This window comes from Apium graveolens, chromosome 9 (genome assembly GCF_009905375.1).
Source record: "Apium graveolens cultivar Ventura chromosome 9, ASM990537v1, whole genome shotgun sequence".
Taxonomy (NCBI): Eukaryota; Viridiplantae; Streptophyta; class Magnoliopsida; order Apiales; family Apiaceae; genus Apium; species Apium graveolens.
The window spans coordinates 91,523,859-91,526,740 of NC_133655.1; the positions used below are offsets into that span (position 1 = coordinate 91,523,859).

The 2,882-nt window shown below is 39.8% G+C and overlaps 1 non-coding gene across 1 annotated transcript; it reads left to right on the forward strand.

The window, feature by feature from the left end:
* Positions 1–498: 498 nt before the first annotated feature.
* Positions 499–605, forward strand: LOC141688623 (small nucleolar RNA R71). Its single transcript, XR_012562056.1, has one exon. It is a non-coding gene; the product is annotated as a small nucleolar RNA R71 (small nucleolar RNA).
* Positions 606–2,882: the final 2,277 nt, after the last annotated feature.

The following is a 2,882-nucleotide window of genomic DNA, read 5'->3' on the forward strand; positions in this document are numbered from 1 at the left end:
ATACTATTTTGCTGTGTATGGCTGATAAGATTGGTGCACCATATTCTGATTGTTACTCCAGCTGAAGTTAGGGTGATTGCGGTTATTTGGATGATAAGTGGCTGGAGTTTGTTGATGTGATCTCTGAAAGTTGCTCACAAATTGAGCTGATTCGCTAGAAATAGCACACTGCTCTGTTTCATGCGCTCCCGCACAAAGCTCACAAACACTAAAAATTTGATTAACTCCATAATTCGCCAGAGAGTCCACTTTCTTCATCAATGCTTTAAGTTGGGCAGTTATAGCAGTTGCTACATCCAACTCTAGAATTCTTGCTACCTTTCCTGAGTTAGCCTCTAATAAGGATTCTGGTATTCATTAGCAGCCATCAGTATGATCAGTTCATAAGCTTCATTGTAGCTTTTATCCCACAGGGCTCCTCCTGATGCTGCATCAAGCATAAGTCTAGACTGAGCACCCAAATCATTATAGAAATAGTTTATAATCATCCAATCAGGAATGCCATAGTGTGGGCACTTCCTTAGCATCTCCTTATATCGATCCCAAACCTCACACAGAGATTCTCCAGTTTGTTGAGCAAACTGAGTAAGAGCATTCCTGATTGCAGCAGTATTTGCCATCGGAAAGAATTTAGTGAGAAACTTTTGAGCAAGATCCTCCCATGTGGTGATAGACCCTGGTGGTAGAGAATATAACAAGCACTTTGCTATATCCCTCAGAGAGAATGGGAAGAGTCGCAGCTTGATAGCATCTTCAGTCACCCCATTGAACTTGAAACTGTCGCAGATCTCGATAAAATCCCTGATGTGCATGTTAGGGTCTTCTGTAGGAGAACCCCCAAACTGAATTGAGTTCTGTATCATCTGAATCGTGCTTGACTTGATCTCAAAAGTATTAGCCGAGATGGCTGGTCTGATGATGCTCGATTGAATATCATCGATTTTAGGCTGAGAATAGTCCATCAGATCCTTAGGATTTTCTTCTTGATCTCCCATCACTACTAGAGCTTGTTCCTCGACTTTCTCTTCTTCTGCTACTTTCTCTTCATCCTCAAAAACTTCCCTTCGATCACTACAGCTTCTTCCTCAGCTTGATCCAGAGTTATCTTACGAGCCCGCGAACGCGTATTCATACACGCTCATAGGGCAAGTAAGATGGTTAAAATTACCTACGAATCATGCATAACATTAACACATGAACCTACGCTAGCATGGCAAGTTCTAAACCCGTAAATTCACTTTCGCTTCATTAAGAATTAACACACTATCTTATAAGTTCGCGACGCTCATAAGACGAATAAGCACAACCAATACTAGGTTATCATACAATCACCACACACTAAGGCATCGAAACAAATTAACTAAAGAAATCCATAAATAAATCCGCTAGAACCCCAGAGTAACGATTAGCCCATAATCGGACTCATCATCAATGTGGGTTCCGATGTAAGCATGGTATAATGAACGTAGTCTTTATACTTAATAAAACCAAGTATGAAACACAAATAAAGGTTCAAGAATAAGAAAACTAGCATCCAACGTTACAACTAAAACAAAGAATCACAAGAATAAACTAGATCTTCTTCGCCTTGGATGAATTGTGCTCTCCGGTCTTCTTTACTCCTTTTCCTTAGTTTTTGTACGTCTCTCCTTATGAAAAACGTCTTTATATATATAGATATATATATATGTTGTAGAATGGACCAGGGCTTCAAACTCTCAAAATCCTAATAGAAACAGAATTCTGCTACCGCGACATGGCACGGGCGCGCGCTTAACCAGCGCGGGCGCGCTTGACCAGCGTGGGCGCGCTGAGTTTCTTTTCTTTGGGCACGGCAGCGCGCTTGACCAGCGCGGGCGCGCAGTCCTCCTGAAATAAATTCTGAATTATTTTCTTCTTCTTGCTGATTTGAGCCGGTCTTTTCATGAGCCATTATTCTAATACCATCCAAACACCGAATTAGCACTACAACCATGCTAATTTACCAGATTACTTTAAAAATGCCTGCAATGCAAAAACTATAGCACCCTCCAAATCCGGGGTATAGATTTGGGACATTATTGATAATAACTACTAACTAAACCTGCACAAGCGGAATATAAATATAATAATTACCCCGAACTACTACTACTCAGGATCTTTTAAGGTTAAGAGTTGAAAACAAGAACTACACACTAACTTTATTACAACCCAAATAAAACAAACTGTCTCAAGAACTCCCTTTGCTACAAAACTTTATTCTATCTACATTCTCACCACATAACTTCTATTCAAATCACACAAAACTTTTATTCAACCCAATATTACTATTTATCCTGTTACACCAGATCTGGTAGTTCAAAGCTCTCTTCGGGGATAGGGATGAACACCCTTGGTATAAGAGGGTCTCACTGCTTGACTCGCTTCTTAACTACGCTGGTCCTGATGGGTTTCATTATCTACCTTAACTGTAAAACAATAGGAATAATAATAAAAGGGGATGAGCTAAAATTGCTCAACAAGCCTGCAACAATATATATAGTATAAAGAGAGAAGAATAAATGAACCGATAATCTGTTGGTTTTAACAACCATCCGAATCTGTATAGGATAATAATTTTCCAACACTGGCGAATGCCAAATGAACAAGACTGGAAACAAGAACCAACATATGCACTATAACCTGCTGATCAGTCAGGATACAATGCGGATCTATACCCAACTGCATAGACCCAACTAAGGAGTACTCAGGAAACTATGGCCTATTAATTAAAGGTATGGGTAAAACCCAGCCCGTATCGTAACCATCCAGTCCAAGGTTTTGCATCCGGAACAATCAGAATGCTTTTGATGTATCCCAACATCAGGATATATCTGAGTATATGTAACAAGGGTAAAATATTG